Source organism: Megalopta genalis, chromosome 17, assembly GCF_051020955.1.
Source record: "Megalopta genalis isolate 19385.01 chromosome 17, iyMegGena1_principal, whole genome shotgun sequence".
Taxonomy (NCBI): Eukaryota; Metazoa; Arthropoda; class Insecta; order Hymenoptera; family Halictidae; genus Megalopta; species Megalopta genalis.
The window spans coordinates 4,240,571-4,257,166 of NC_135029.1; the positions used below are offsets into that span (position 1 = coordinate 4,240,571).

General features: G+C 32.3%; 1 protein-coding gene across 9 annotated transcripts in view; it reads left to right on the forward strand.

Moving 5' to 3' along the window:
* Positions 1 to 16,596, forward strand: part of LOC117227984 (uncharacterized) — a 736,131-nt gene that overhangs the window by 391,209 nt on the left and 328,326 nt on the right. The window contains exon 1 of one of the 9 annotated variants that reach the window (XM_076527163.1): positions 4,516 to 4,855. The exons of 6 other annotated variants lie outside the window; for them this stretch is intronic. The gene's annotated coding sequence lies outside the window, so the exon portion shown is untranslated. 2 more of the 9 variants (XM_076527160.1, XM_076527162.1) reach the window with 2 other exon arrangements.

Here is a 16,596-nt window from a genome sequence, read left to right on the forward strand (position 1 = left end):
TTCGCCCTCTGTCCCCCTTCGCGTTCCGTTCCGTCTGCTTCGCGAATGGGGCGGCTCTATTCCTCAAACGTTTTTCGAGGCCATGCTGGGAGAAAACGAAATTCCATCGATAACTGCGAATCCGGCGTCGTTTCTCTAAATGATTTTATCTCGCCGAACAAAATGCTCGGAGCCGATAAAAAGGGATCCTCGTCGATTAACTTCCGCTTCCCTTTCGGCCGACGTTCGCGACCCACGCCGAATGGTAGCCGATCATTTCGAATGGTACTTAGGCGAGACCTCGAGTACCCGGATATCCGCGGGGCCGAATATCTGAATGGTGACGTCAATGGTTATCTGCGATATGGTTGTTCCGATACGATCGGATGAGACCTGTAAAACGCCGATCGTATTTGGTATACATAGAAGTACGCGTACAGGGAGATCCTTCGATGAATCGATTTTCTTTGGTACGCTCGTGTTCTGGATTTCGTCGAAAAAATTTTTATACAGTGGAATCTCTCTTTTGATAGAAGTGGAGTGGCTTTTATTATGGAACTGGATACTGTGTTAACACTTTTTCTCAGCACTTGAAAAATCTTCTCGGATCGCTTAGCAACATCTCGAATGCATAATTCAGTTAACGCAGAATTTACACGCCTTGATAGATTTAGAGAACTGATGATTTCTGAAAGTTTCTTGATTGTCAGAAGTGTTAAAAATCGTGACAAAAGTGCGAACTTCACAATCTTTAACTATTTGTAACCAGAGCTGAGTAAAAATGCTTGAAACAATTTTGGAAGTAGTTAATGAAATACTTTTGTTTGTATGAAATAATATTTCAAGGTTTATTTGTCGTCATTGAGATAAGTACATGTATTGAAAATAGTTATTTATGTTGTGGTAAAGACAATTACTAGTTGTATAATAGTATTTTCTTTTTTTTTTTAAGATGTATTGGGAATAATTATTTGAGATAGTATTTTTCATGTGTCTAAATTTCTATTAATTATTTGAAATTCTCTTTCTTACGATGAATATTTATGAGAGGAAGTGAATCTATAGAAAAAGTACAAACACATGTTGTTATGAAAAATAAGCTTTTTCTCGTGTATACATTTTATATACTTATTATTTGTTAATTTTATTAGTTAATCCTTATCTTTTGTCCGTCATCTGAATAAAATGCCCAACTCTGGTTTGAACTAAGTAATTTCTTCAATCTTTTCCTATGAAAGAGTCTTAATAGATACAATAATTTTAAACTAAAAAATGTGATACCGGTTATTTTTATCATTACCGTAGGTTTAGTGTTAAGTAGAATTTGATACAAAAGTGAATTACACAATATTATTAATTATTATTATTGTTATTAATTATATATTATTATATATTTCTTGTCGTTGTTATATATTATTATATATTATTGATGATTAATACAAATTTCTTGAAATAAAAATTATTTGTCACGATAGTACCATTGTTGTCAGTCGCGTGTTTCATGGTCTTCGCTGTCGATAGTTTCTATGATTTCCTAGAATTTGCTATGCTAATTGTGGGGAAGTTAGATTACTATTATAAAATTTGTTCTACATATTTAGAACTTACTCGTAGTTGTTATAGTTACGGACACGATATTTTGAGGTCGTAAAATCGGTCGGATCCTAAAGTGCTGCGGTAATCGGGACAATTGTTTACGACGTCAAAATATAGTGGCTCCCTGACTAGAAGTTTTGCATAAATTTATTTATTTTTAAGTCAGATGCAATCAGTCAAATCTTATTTTATTATCGTTTCGAAAATCCGAAAATACAAAGTCGTACAACATAAAGTAAGGTTTATATTTTTATTTACAACTCGATTTTCCCGAAAAAGCACGACATACTTCTATTTTATGAGAAGTTGACGTTTTGCATAACGTATTTTAAAAAATTTGCTTATAACAAGTACTTTCCACCTTTTTGCTAATTTAAGATTTGTATTTAAAATTGAACACGCAATTATTCACTTGCAATTCACATTTACGATTTTGTCAATGTTAACTTGGAAGGACAATTTTGAAACGATAAAAACTACTTTTACTGAGTCGGATTCATGTCATAAAAACTAATGCACGATAACTTCAAAGTTCTTGATCGTTGGCAACCAATCATTTTGATCATTAAAATAAATTATGCGCGTGTAGACTGCTATTTTATATGCTCACGCATCTCAGATATTTAACCCAAAATACCGACGAATATTTAAATTCTTCAATTTGGACATTTGCCTCCGAGCAATTTCGGGGTAAAGTATATAGTTGAAATGGTAAACCACCTGGCGATTCGTACTTTTAATAAGAGGGCTAAACCCCTCTTAAACATGATGAGTGTTATGAGGATAACCATTGGGTCTGAGTCGAGGACCTATAACGTGTTTTACAAGGACACGGAGGTAGGCTGCTCGATGCGACTATAATAGCTGAGATTCCCCCAAAGTTCAGAAAATTGAAACAAGATCAAGAAGAAAAAGGATGGATTATTATTATGGATTATATATTGTTAATTTAATGTGTACAAGAAAATCTAATTTATATCATACCAGAGACGTTTCGTTACTATCTACTGTCTTCGTAGGAATTATCAAGATAAATTAGGAATTTATAATGCTTTTATTAGATTGAAATTTTTTAAACGTGTAAAAAATGTTACACGTTGACGTTACATGTTAAATGAACGAATATTTCTCTGCGATTCTTTTATATCACGGCATAATAAAAATTCTTTACGTTTTAGTATACGATGCCGAATGAACGCCTTTTACTTTGATCATCGCTGGTGATTCATCGAAAAATATTATTTTCAACCTTCCTCATCTTCCGTCTTCCACATTCACGGTGGATGAATCATGTGCAATGATCATCCAAGGTGGAAGCGTGGAATTTAGTACGATCTTATGGCAAAAAGATTAAATAAAATTTTATTTACTAATTCCAAGCATATTCTTATATCTCATTAGTTTATATACCTATTTGTGTTAATAACATTCAAAGATCATGGGCAAGAAAATTGAATTCTTTATACTAGCAATAAAATTATATTATACATTTTTATAAGATAGGCAAAATAAGAGCAACACACAATTTCTGCCATTGACCCACATGACCAATTTAAATTACGAGTTCTTCAATCATAATGTATACGATAGTATATCAAAAAAGAACGAAATCTCAAATGAGAAAGTGAGAAACCACAGTATGCTTGTAAAAGTCTATAAGCAGAATAAATAATTAGTATTAATCGATGTGGAATATATGATTAGAAAATTTAAATGTATCATTTGTTCGCATACGAATTATTAATCAGCTTAAATATGACAATAATAATACAATATAAATTATTAATCATGCTGTTCGGCAGTCTTTCAAATTCACAACGCGCGAAAGCAATTAGCTGTCTGCAAAAGATAGGAATAATTGATGCGTTCTGTTTGTAATATTATTATAATTTTTAAATAATCGTTAAAATAATATATTGTCTTATCCAGTTACATGTGTTGTATATTTGAGCATACAAATAATTTTTCTGTAGATTATCTCATCGTTTGAAATTTATTTCAATCACATAATATTCCATTTCATCTTTTTATTTGAGCAAATACTTGAAAGAAAATTTTAATTACTCCCTACTTCCATTATGTCAACATCACAAACGTCTTCATTTGCTACAATGATAATAGCAAACAGTAAAATCATGAACATTCAAGTATTCACAGTTAATTAATTAATTTGGTCCAACATCGTATGTTAAATTATTTATTACTTCAAGTAATCATTTTAAAATAACTTATTTGAGCGAAGCAAAATAAAACTGAAGTGGTCTCTTAAGTAAATCCATTATAAAATAATCCTGATCAACGGTAAGTAGTAATCAAAAATCATCTTATCTCTAATTGATATATTATAATATACGCGCGATTTTGAAATGTCCAAATAAAATATGTTTAACCAGTTCCAGCAAAGTGGCATAAGTCACTTTACCGTAATGAAAAGTGGTGATTTTGTAATGTTTATACGAAATTATTTATACCGAGAAAAATATCAGTATCCTGAGATAACAAATACAAGTAAATCTTCTCGAAAGTTAGCATCCATATTTTTAAACGCGTTAAAACGCAAACCCTTAAATATATCGACTTAAAAACAAAGTGACTTATGCCACTTTCAAAATAAAGGGCTCATATATCTATATATAGAGTAAAATAAATCTCTTAATTTATGACAGTATGTCGTTTTAAAATTAAGATGAAGTATATGAAACAATCAATTATTCCAAATAAAAAGTATCCAACAGTGCCCAAAATATCGCATTCTAGTTTACAGGAAAGAGATCTAACCTGTGATCAAGTGAATCAGAAAACTTGCCCGGCATTTCTGGTTTTCTTTGTTGCGTGCCTCTCGTGCAGCCTCAGGATGCGACGATCAGGGTCGATCTCCCGCATCGATAGATGGCGCTGCGATCGAGCGATCGCATTGCGTTGGTGTGCGCCGCCATGGACCCGTTACTTGGAACGCGGTTGTCGTGGGGTACGCTTGTTTACGTCTAACTAAGAGAGTGCTTATTTCAGTTAGTCTTATCACAGTGGATTTGTGTTTATTGTGTGTCGCAATTGCATCGGAACGTGCTCCTTCCCTGGAATTGACTGAGCCGATTCACGCACCAATTAGGATGTACAGGAGATGAGAAAATTTGATCATAGTGGTCGCATCCCAGCGTGTGTCTTTTTTGTTCAATGTGCGGTTCATTTATAAAGTGAGTGCAGATAATGAGTGCAGTGGAACACTTCAGTGTCAGTTTTGTGCAGCTGTTGATTTCCATCGATTCGGGAAGAGCTTACGGTGAGAACCTGTTGGAATTATATGTATTAGTGAAAATGAGATGGTTTGGGAGTTAGTCGGTACTAACACAATTAAATGGATAGCGTTGTTGTAGATTGTGTGATAATGTATACGGGGTAAGTTTTCTAATTTGGACATTCTTGAATTATCGGTTTTAAGTTCAGTAATGTTGATTAAGTTAATATTTTCTTTTATACCTGCCTGTCATTAATTTCAAGACGTAAGCATAATTTATTAAGTATTATATAGCTATATGAGTATAATGAGTATTTATTTAACTCTTATTTTATATATTAAAGCTTCCATCTCCTTAATTCAATGCAAAATAAATCGGACAATCATTCTGATACGGAGGGAGTACTCCAATATATTTTTAAGGTACTCCTCGAGACACATAGATGTTAATAAAACACAAGGAAATTTTACTTAATTGCCAGAATCTACAAAGATAGTCAAACAACACTCCGCCGGCCTAGCGTTAATAGATGCATCTAAAATTGAAGGATCTGTTTAGAAACGAATGGAAATATGTTGAAATTTCAAGAAATGATTATTTAAATTTATTACTCATAAATGATTACTAATTTATTACTTGTTTTTTAAACCTTTAAAAAACGAAGGATATGTTCGGGGGGTTAGTGTTCGGTAACTCACCCGGTATATCGGCAAGTACTATATGTATTGTAGTATGTGCTGTGCAAGTACACATCAATTTTTCCTCGGTTGTCGGCAGCACTAGCTCATACATCATAAAATCTAATTTTGTTGTGAAGGGACACTTGATTTTTTGAATTTTCCACGGTAATCAAATAATCGAGGTCTCGATGCATCATATGTGCAAGATTTTTCGTTGAAAGTCATGTTCAATTATAATTTATAAGAATGCATCTTTATTTAATGCATACTTTTCAGAGCATCATCTTGAATTGATAGGAGGGAAAAGATCTCTTCTGAAAATTAAAATTTCTTTTATGAATTATTTGTATGAATTATATTTATTTTTCACTATGAATTTCTTTCACGAATTATATTTAATCTACTATTAATTTTCTTTATGAATATACGTATTCTATAATGAATTATATTTTTCATACGTATATGATATCAAAAGAATATTTGGCTATTCTCAACCCCCATAACTTCTAAATATTGAATAAATGATAGAAAATATTTTTTTTCTTCGGGTCTGCTTAACTATGCAAAGAGCTTGATGCATACCGTACATAAAAAAGCTCCATGTGCTATTCCATTTAAAAATTCGAGCTTTTGTAAATCTCCAAATTTCTTACAGATATCATTCGACTTGTTCAAATTTTGATTGTTGGCAGCGATAAAAAAGTTGAAAAATCATCCCTCTTGTATCTTATTGTCATTTTAGTCATTGCAATTTTTGCAATTACTTTTTGACTTATTGTCTAGTAAAATAAACAGTCTTAACATGTCGAACAAATTCGAGTAATTTGGTTCAATTTTAAGAAGGAGTCCATTCCATTTAAAAGGGTGTCCGAATATTAATGTTACTCGCTGTACATACAACAAGTGTACGTACCGTATAATATCAATATGAATACGGTAAATCGTCGGTCTTCCTGTTTGCAACAGAACCGAGAGCTCGGAAAAACAATATCATCCTTTTGGTACGGTCGACAGTTTTTCATGCAGTTGCAAGATGCTAGACGGCGACATCCTTCAAACTTTCATACTTTGAAAGTTTCATGAATGTCCCCTGAATACTTAGCGGATACATTTTACGGAGTTTAAACTTTCCGAATATAAAGATAGCGTCATAAACATCGATTTTTCGAAATTCAATCGCTCGAAGGTAGGACGAAAGAAATATACTATATAATAATATACAGGGTGTTCGAGAAATCGCGATATCATTACTAAATTTTTACTATCACTAAAATTAATCAGTTATTGAAATTTTACTTGTTACTTACATTTTTAAATTAAAAATATAGAAACAGGACTTTTTTTTGACGATTTACACTGAAAACGTATAAAATGATAAAAAAACAATTGCGAAATGTAATACAAGTTCAATGAAATATAACAAACGATTAATTTGATATTTTATATTGCGTTTCTTTAAAATAAATAGTAATTTTCATTTATAGTCCTACACTCTTGACCGGGCAGTGTCAATTGATTTTTACTTTCCTTTTTCAAACTTTCTTATGTATAACACAAAGCTTTTAAGATTTTGAATACTCTGGAGATGATATACGTCATTTCTTACATTTTAAATAAGGTAATTACGAAGTATGTCAAGTGTTTTAGCCTTTTGTGCAGCACTGTACCTCCTCTGAAGTATAGTTCACTTTTTCTAGAACATTTGTTAGTATTGTAACAGATGCTTCACCGTACTTATTATTACCTATTATTATTATTATTATTATTATTATTATTATTATTATTATTATTATTATTATTATTATTATTTTACATACTCGATTTATTTTTCGGAGTTATAAACGCGGTTTTCTTTTTCCTGCGTGCTATCGGACCCTCGCAGAAAAAGCTGAAACGTAAGGAAAGTGATACGGACAGGACAATCGCCGGTATCAGCGGGCGTGATAGAATTTCAGGTTTGCGGAGTGTCTGTTTCGAAATTTATTGGCTGTATGTGCAAACGCGCGGTGGCCTCGAAAAAATACACACAGGCGAAAAGGAATAATCAACGAGAACGGAATTGCATTTCGCGTACGGTTATTCCAGCGCTATTTTTCTTTGCGTTCTTTGCCTGTCATTCGGACGCGTAGATCCGTATACTCCGCAAACGGAGACAGATGTCGCTTTGTAACTGTACGTTCGCCTATTGGCGAATTTATTGACTTTTTATCGAACACTCGCCGGACTCGTGACGTATTCTTCTATTATGTATCACTCCATTTTATTGACCACAACGGCCTTTTATGTTACCGATTTTTCCTGATTGCGACGCGGAATCTATCCACCGACGGTGTAATTTTCGATCATCTCAACGCTTATGTCAATAACTGACCACCCGCTTTCATCGAGCTGCCTGAAATTTTGATATGGCCCTGTTGGTTCACGGAACTGCTGTAGATCTCTGATATTTGAATAATTTCCTGCTAATTCATATTCAGAATATAATTATACGCGTCGGTATTGATATTTGGAGGACGATATTGTTTGGACAGATTTGGAAATTTATCTCTGCGCTGATAAAATAGTTGACATTGAAAAATTTAACTTCTTAGTTTCTAAGAAGTCTGCAACTAATTAAAATCATATAATTATACTATTTAAAGCAATATATCTAAATATCAGCTATATACAATGGCAACGTTCTCAAAAGTGTGATTGCAATTTTAATCACTTACTTCTTCATTTGTACCGCTATACAATAATACTGAGCAACATGTAATAAGTAGACTGCGGATATGTATGCAAAATAAATATTTTCTAAGTAAATTGTATTAAATATGAATTTAGTAGAAACGTATTTCTTTTCTCAATAATTCTAATAAATTCAGAAAAATGTAGGGACATCTTTAAATATATATATTTATATTTAAATATAAATGCATGAAATCTACAATCCGGTAATAAACTCCTTAACGGCATCCTTTCAGTATAGGTACTTTAAAAAGTTGTCCAGTTCGTTTATTATTTCGGTTGTCGTTTATATTATATTGATCATGGTGTTTTCTGTTCTTACATACAAATATGAATCTTGGAATTTGTCGTATTTTAATATAGCTGAATTAAAAGATACCTTTTATAATAATAAGCATTATTAGCAAGGTCTGGTAAACTTGCACGAATGGAATCTTTTGTAAATTAATGTACTGTCGCTCATTTCATGGAAATGTAAGTCGTAGAATTACATACAAAAATAATGAAGAAACAAAACCGATGGATTAAAGAATTATTATTAGACTGCAGATCTTCACGCAAACTCTTACCTTCATTAATCATTTTCTGAATGTCTGAGGAAGCGACATTTTTACATCGACGAAAAAGTTTCTTATCATGAACATAGAATTATTAATTTTCATGAGTTCACGTTTGTTGTTATAATTATATATGACGTAACTTTGATATCTTACATCTCTATATGTATGTTCATTTATTGATTTATTATTTTCACTGTTCTATTAAATAGCTGTGCACAAATCTCAAGCGTCTAATTATTATTAGAATCACTCTTTTAATATCGTTCATTAGGGTTTTGTCAACACACGTTTCTAGTTCATTTTCCAACATTGTGTTCCAACATTGTTAAAATGTTTTTGTTGTATTATTTATAACGTTTTCGTGTGGTGAAGGTTTGGGGATTTCATTTGTTGGTTGACGTGCAGTTCCCCTTGTAGCTTGATCGGCCAATTCGTTGCCTGTTATTCCCCGATGGGATTGTAACGTAACCATGCAATACCTGCACAGTCGTTACTATTTTCCAATTCAGTGTAACATTTTCGTATTAGTTCGATTAACTGTAGTATTTTTATTTTCAATGTGAACGTTGCGACAATGCTGGTATTGTACTTAGCGGACCGGTGTGTACAATGGACTTTTCGATTTAGTATTTTCCCTTTGATTGCTTTTAATGCGAACTATTAGTGCAATACAAACTGTCGGATTTTTTTTTTAAATTTACATAAACTGCGGTGCAATGTGTTTCGCGAAGAAAGTGAGCAATTTGAACATAATAGTGAGCAATTTAAACTTAACTTTTTTATTAAATTAAAAGTCATTTGTCAATCTTTTTACTACTATTTGTTGTCACGTAATTAATGAGTAACTTTTGTATGAATAATTTTTCGAGTAAACATTTTTACAAACATTTTACTTTCCATCATTTCTTTCCTATTGTCTTATATGATCATTTCGTTTTTTCACACATTAACGATGAACTCGCTAAGAAATTGTTCAAATAAAAGTTGTTCAGTGATTATGTGATAATAAATTTCAATTATAATATTGATAAGAAACTTGTTATTTAATACAAAAAGTTAGGTATACATAACACTGTTCATTAATACATTCGTGAGGAATTCATTCAATACATTTGTTACTTGGGACAAATATTACAATAAAAATAGCTAAAAATTCAAATGAACGTATTATTTAGTACACCGTAAATCTTTGTTCATCAATTGATAAGCTCTTTAAAAAAATATTTCTGTTTCTTGTCATTCGTCTACACGGACAAAAACCCATTATTATTCAATATACAAAGAGATATCTGTGCAGTTGCGATAGAGAACATTTATTAGAAAAGAAAGCGATCTATAGAACTACACAAGTTACGCATCGTACAAGATAAAATTGATAATAAAATACAAAGTTAGTCGTAGATTGTAGGCTCGATAGGGCGAGATTTCATCTCCAGAAAGTTATATTAGAGATATCGGTCGAAACTGAATTGATGTAGGAATTATTATTTTTGTTCCGCGCAGAATCGAGAGCACTGTGCGACGTTGAAAAAATAAAGGAAAAGAAAATACGACGTTCCATGAGCATCAACCTAATATTCCAGTTGTTGACCCAAGGTTTAAATTCGCATGTTGTTTAGCGCTGTGTTCCGTTGTCGGTGTAGAGTCGATAAGAATGAAAGTTTCATCGGGATGGTATTGTTCGATTCCACGCACAAACTGACCCGCGTTAGACTTAAATCCATTGCATTGGTTCGCCGTTATTGAAATTATAATGCTGCCCCCTCGAATTTCGCGAGTCACGGAATTACGCATTGTTCACAGATTTTAATTATTCTGGCAGTACGTGAAATCATTTTCCACGGTTAATAGATTCAAAATCCGCGGAACGAGGCGCAGGATAACGATTCCGTGCTTCTCGTATGACGGTAACTTTTTTATCGCCGCTTTTTTACCGCGCGTGTAGTGATTTTACGTTGCTCATTTAGGAGCTCGACGTACATATTACGCGTATTTAAAGGAAACTGCGAGTACTAATGTAAATTCGGGAATAGTGAATACATTTCGATATTCTTTATTCATAGAACGGGATCGAGCAGCTGGATTTCTGCTTTTTGCATACATTCGTCGCTATCAAATTATCGACGAGAATTGCATTATTTAAGGTTTTCTGTGACAAGGCTAGGCCAGCGAGCTTTTTAAACAATACCTACTCCACTAAATGTAAAATTGTTATCGGATGGGATCCGGACAAAGAAAATGCTGAATGCGCTCCGATAAATTGCGACTGTCGTATTGATTTTGCAATACGTATGGAATGAAATTCAAAAAATATAACGAAGTATGATTCCGGATACTGTTCGGTACGTATCGTGGAAGCAGAGAAATAGAAGACGCGATCGATAGAAGAACATTTTGAAATATGGTACTGATCTAACGAAATATGAAAGCACGCGCTTCCTCGAAATCATAGTAGTTATCGAACAAAATATTTTACTTACAGTTTCGTGTCTTTTTGTCTTGAAATATTTTATAAACAAACAAACAAACGTATTTTATAATTCACTATTATTGAAGTGATAAAAATGTATTTTCATTGGAAGTGATTTAGAACACTTCTAAAATCTTGTAGCAAAAGTAGTACGAAATTTACATAAATTAATTCATCTAATTTTCAAAAAACGATACAGATTTACTTCTGACACTTAAAAGTGATTAACGTGTGTTGCTTCGTAAAAACTACAATATTAAATTTGTGTCAAGTTCTCGCGATTTTTATTATATATAATGTCTATTCGAATTAAGAAATTAATTCATTATTTCAGATGAGAATGTCTTTAGAATTTCATAATAAACACAATTTCACAATTTAATAATAGTGTGAAATTGCATAGAATTGTACATATATTATATAGTATAACATTGTATAATTAAATATTATACAGGATAAAATAGTATAATATTGTAATAAAATTACAATATTGTATAATATTGTAATAAAATTACAATATTGTATATTATGTAATATAAAATTATACATTACCTATTCGGTATAAAATCATAAAATAGTTTCTTGTGAATAAGGAACATTCCTCATATCGGTTCAAGCCAGAAAAAATTGGGGTGTGAAACAATCGTATTGTCGAGAAGAGGAATATCCGTGAATAGATTGAATAGCCACGATTGAGAAATAAAAACAAGTTTCGTGTAAAAGTTTTAGACGAGCAAGACATTCCGACGGATTGAATATTTCAACCGGGGGTTGTTTCTTGCCCCCGACCCCTTAAACGACTTCTGGGTAAAGGTGAGGCACGGAATCGATGCCTACTGCGAGAGAGGTCCTTTTGTCGAACGAAAAAGAATCGACCGTCGGATTGTTGGTTTGCCGGACGGCTGGTCCACCAGGTGCATTGCCCGGCTGGTCGAAAAATTCTTTTTCCCGAAACCTAATATCTGAAAGTGACCGTCGCTTATAGGCCCACCTGACAAAATGGACCGTTCTCGACCGCACTGTAAACCTAAAAATCGGCATAATACGAAAACTGTGCGTGCAGAGGCGCGAGGTCGACGGCTATTGTATGGCCTCAACCATAAATCGTTGCCGAGCGTATGTACTTTGTATTTCACCGCTTTTCGAGCTACAAAGCACCATCAGCAACCATTGACAGTTAACGTCTCCTACGGCACTTACATTCCATTTATAGAAATATATTTATTGGAAAAATTCAGTGAAAGTCAAATACTATTGAAATCGAAAATGAACGTCTTTGTCTTGACAAAACGTTAAAAATAGATAAAGCAAATCTCAGTAAATTGAAGGATCAAGTGATACTAGACTGCGAATTTTATGCATTTATGGCAAACATTTTAACATTTAAAACAGTCAACATATTCGAAGAAACCTAGAATATTGGTCTTCTAATTTCAACTTATTAAAATTATTAAGCGAACAAATTTCATTATGCTCGACAACTATACCTTGCAATTGATGCAAAGAAATTTTATTTTGCATAGAATTCCGCTGTTATTAATGCGACTCGAAACTCAAAATCAAACGATATGCTTTTCGACACTTGAATATACATATAAGGCAGTAGTGAATTTTTGTCGTCAAATTGTATCAGGTAAAATAAAATGCATTGTTTTATGAAAAAGTGTTTTCCTGGCAGTGAAATTTGAATAAATGGTGAACAGAAGTATGAACAGTTCACTGTTTCAGTATAGATTGTATAAATGATGTAACACGTAGTGTACGCATTCGATATGAAAGAAATGAATAATCTAGTTGAGAAATTACATAAAATAATGGAGTGTGCAGTCCGAGTGAAAAAATTATTCGTTAGGAAATAAGTACGCTATTGTTCGGCATTTTAGCAATGAATTAAACCAAGTCACATCTGTTCATTGTCAAGGTTGATGCATACGAGGCACGGTGTAACTCAACCCATCTGAGGTTCCATTTTTTGTCGCATTAATTTCACCACTTGCGGTTTCGCATTACCCTGTAATAGGATTGCCTTCTTCTGATTCGCAAGAGTTGCTTTTTCCACAGTTAGTTTTATGTGTTCGTCTACAGTAGCAGTTTTAGAAAATTGTTTTACACGTTTTAAATCAGCTATGGTTTCTTTTCTATGATATTTTCATGACTAAATGACGAACGATAGTAAAATGAGTATCTAAGGTTTAATTAATTAATTATGACTCCAGTAATATGTATTGAAGACAAGTAGATTGTCTAGTTTTTTGCAAGACGCTACATTGTAATAATGTAACTAAGAATAATTTATAATTTTCTCAAATAATGTTTAGCAAGAATTTAGAAACTAATAATAACTAATATTGAACATATGGACATTTAACAATTTTGTATTTGCTAAAAAAACTATCTGGTTTAAGGTAATAATAAATAAATAAATAATTAAACTGATATTTTATTCAAAATGTGTATTTTATGGAGGTTAAAAATGTATACGTTTCCATAAAATGTTATACATTCAATCTGGATTTGAGTATTCAATTCTCATTATTTTTTGTTTATTTTAAAATCAAGATTCTATTTCGTTTGAATTTAGATCATCTGTAAGTAAGAAAATAATTTTTTTTAATCTTTGATATATATAGGAAATTAGGATTATTTATATTGCCACATGACAAATACGATCTTTTAATATTTTACATTAATATTTCAGAAATACAGTAGAGGCTCTCTTATCTGAAGGTTTATATCGTGACACTAAAACATTCTATTATCTAAAAATTTCATTTAAATTCTCTTCTAGATACATTTAAGTAATACAATAATTAGTTAACAGAACGTTTGGATACCAGAATATTGCAAAAACAAATGTTCGGATAAGAGAGCCTGTACGTATGAAAAATAAATATATTCAGATTTTGCATTATTTTTATTATAATAAAATAGCATCTTCAAAAATCTGAATAAAATGAAGGATTAAAAACCCATCAATTCAACAATAATTACAGTGTTAATTGATTTAACCGATATCGGAGAATTGCGTGTAGTATACACGAGCAGTAGACGCATTAATTGAACGAGTACTGGCATAGTTAAGATTCCGACATCGGAAAATTCGAACGGTAGTAAGAGCCCTAATCAAGTGTGACGTGGTGTAAGCTAAGCGAGGGTTCACGCAATAAACGTCCACCACCACTCATTAATTCTTCAGCACCCCTTCGTTTATTACACGAGCCCTGTAATTCCAGACGGAGAAGACCAATACGTCCCTACGACCGCGTTGGCATGTTTTAAATTCCTTTGTATCTTGACTCGTAAAAGTTTAAGTCGAGTCTCGTTATAGTCCGTGAACGACGTACAACACCGTGGCCAGAGTTCCAAATGCTTATATCACCGATGGTTTCCTTTTTTGCAAGCAGAAATGTACAAAAAAGAAAACGTATTCAATCTCTGCTAATACTCGTTTGTGCAAAATTTGCTAATATTTCAACGAAATTAAAATGGTTCGTAAGGCGTAATATGAACAGACTTTAGATATTATTTAGAGTGGTTTCAAGGAACTAGTTTACACACAGACAAAATAAACAATGTATGTCACCATTAATTGTCGAAAAATTCGTCGTAAAATTAAACATAATTTTACGCACTCCATCTTGTGTGTTAGTAATTTATTTATTTATTTCCGTCGATTTATTAGGTTCAAACATCTTCTGAATCGGAATACATTTTTCAAAATAGACAAATTAAACAATGTCTAAAAATTTGTTTACAAAAATTGCGATTGGTTGGAACGACAAAAGGAATTGAGAACTCAAAACAGTAGAAAGTTTTTCGTGATTTTCGAGTCGATATTAATTGCAATTTTTGTCAAAAATTGTTAAGTATTGTTTTGTACTGTAGTCCCTTTAATATCTAAAAAAATATTGGAATTATTTGGCTCAATTTTGAAAGAGTTATTCCGTTTTAAAAGTTGTCCTTTTAAAATGGAGAATTTGCACAAGAAAATGTTCCAACGAATCGCAATTTATTATTGAACGTGATTTCACGTTCCAATATTTTTCGTGTTCCATTTTCTGCACTTTTGAGTATAATTCACATTTTCCTACATGTATTTTTTGCAAGCTACGGAAAATCTGACATTGCTGTCAATTATGTGCCTCTTTCAATAAACCGTCGAGTCACGTTCAAAAGCTTTTTCACACTTTGTTGAGGGCACAACTGCGCTTTATTAACTCTGCGGAAGTTGCGGTGTATTTCAAAGGTATGCAGAGGTTTTTTTTGATATCATTGCTACGATATTAATTCTGATAGAGAAAGTATCCACAGGTATATAGGAAAAACGTTTAGCTTCGTTTAAACGTATACGATCTATAATTAATTCAAATGATTTAGTTCTTGCTTCGTGGCGAAGTATAATATTTATAAAAATTGTTAAATTGACTGAAACATCGAATCTGGATATTCTTATTGAAGAAAATTATTGATTTAATGTTTATATTGAAAACTTTTTACAAGCATAGAGTAACAATTTTTTTCCACAGTTAAGTTTTTTCATTAGAATATACATCAGTTTCTTCGAAACAGTTTTCCTGGTAGAAACAATTTAAGAAAAATAGTGGAAAATATGTTTTTCATCTCCTACTTTAGAGCTGTTTCCATAGAAAGATTTTAGAATGATTTATACGAATAATTTTACAATCTCTATTAAAATAATTTTAAATATATAGAATATATAGAATAATTTATGACGAATAATGAATAAATTTTATTCGAATAAAATGTTCGGCTAAGAAGTATTCATTCGGATAATTATCTTAGTTAAATAATGCCCAACTCTGCTATTATATTAACACGTTCCGTGCCACGTGTACCATCGATGGTACACGCTTGCATGTTTACTTAGTGAACTGAACAAATTGTTTACAAGAAATTTAGAACCGAAGAATCAATTTCCACCGCAAGAATGGGCGTTGATAAGTTTTTGTTACGTTGTTATGTGTACGAGAATTAATAATTGCACGTAATACATCAAGTTTTAGTAAAATATCAAAGTGTGAAGATTCGAGTAAAAAAAGCTCGGCACGTGTTAATCAACTGTATGATTATATTAAAGGAGAAATTAATAGCGTGTTTCATTGGTTTACTTGTTGTAACACAAATAGCAACATGTTTTTCACACTGCTGCATATAGATCCGGCGCAGATCAGAACAATTTAAGTCGGGAACGTGAGTTCCCAGCTAATGTTTCCAAAAGCTCCGATGGAAGTTTACCGTTCAGGAACTTCTAAACTTTCTTTCAAGCCGTAAAATCTGATGGTTAAAGTTGACTTTGACCATCCGACACGAGGGACACACGGACC